Source organism: Elephantulus edwardii, unplaced genomic scaffold (assembly GCF_000299155.1).
Source record: "Elephantulus edwardii isolate Elephantulus edwardi_28Jun2011 unplaced genomic scaffold, EleEdw1.0 scaffold00019, whole genome shotgun sequence".
In the NCBI taxonomy this organism is placed as follows: Eukaryota; Metazoa; Chordata; class Mammalia; order Macroscelidea; family Macroscelididae; genus Elephantulus; species Elephantulus edwardii.
In genome coordinates, this window is record NW_006399769.1 from 10,153,739 (window position 1) to 10,155,213 (window position 1,475).

The window sequence follows — 1,475 nt, forward strand, 5'->3', positions numbered from 1 at the left end:
TTACCCATAGTGGACAGGGTTTAACTCCCAGATTAAGATAGGCTTTGTATTCACTTCTTAAACAACAGGCCTTTGTAAACTCTATGAACATTAGAGAAATGACGATAGTTATAGAACAGATTTAAAATCTTTTGTTTTGGATTGCTATGAGTCAGTTGTATGCAACTTGACAGCACTTAATGATGACAACAACAACAGATTGTATAGGTGTATAGGGAGAAAATACAGCTCTGACACACTACCTTCTCAATTTTAAACCATGCAGTGTTCCCCTGCTCTGTTCAAACAACAGCCTCCTGGACCAGATATGGTTAATCATGAACACAATTAAGTGTTGTAGGATTCCCACTTTTCCTCAGGGTCAGCCATAACTTGTTATGATCCACAGTTAAATGCCTTTGCTTAGTCAATAAATCACAGATAGACATTCTTCTGGTATTCCTTACTTTGAGCCAGGATCCATCTGACATTAGCAATGATCTGACACAGCCTCTTCTAAATCCTGCTTGAACTTCTGGCAGTTCCCTTTCTATGTACTGCTCTAGCCATTTTTGAATGATCTTCCACAGTATTTTGCTTGCATGTGATATTAATGATATTGTCTGATAGTTTCCACATTCAGTTGGATCACCTTTCTTGGGAATGGAAACAAATATGGACCTCTTCCAATCCATTGGCCATACAGCTGTCCTCCAAATTTCCTGGCATAGACTGTTAAGTGCATCCAAGGCTGTATCTGTTAATTGAAACAAATCAACTGGTATCTCATTGATTTCTGGGGCCTTCCCCTCCGCTCCCCCCCACCCCCGCACTGTCTCAGCGCAGCTTCTATTTCCTTTATTACCATTGTCTCCTGTTCATATGGTACTTTCTGAAATTTTTCAGTGTCAGACACTTCTTTTTGGTACAGTGATTCCGTGTATTCCCTCCATCTTCTTTTGATGCTTTCTGAGTCATTCAGTATATTGCCCATACATCTTTTAATATTGTGACACAAGGCTTAAATTTGTGCGAATCAGTTCTAATTTAACAGTAGCGAGTTTGCTTCTTTTTTTGATAGAGACAGAAGTTTGGAGAAATTGGTGAGGAGAGCATTGGACTGCTCTGATCAGCTGCCTTGCTGTGGATATGCAGGGGTGGGAATCAGACGATTAAGAGAACAGCTGCTTAGCAACAAAAGAAAGGGTCAGAGCATGCTCTAGAGATGCCAGGATGTCCACGACAGCTGAGGGGAGTCTGAGAAGGCAAGGAGGGGACTGTACTGTCAAGTGGAGCAAAGGTTATAGTGCATGAAAGGAGCATAATTAACTTGGAGGGATTTTGCTTTCACTTAGTATCTAGGGAGCTGGAAGGAGCATGAGGCAGTCTTCATGACCACGGCTGGACAGTCACTCTTCACTGGTCAGTAACTTTTCCACAGTCACTCTTCAACACTGGACAGCCACTCTTCAACACTTGTATAAGTGACTCTTCAC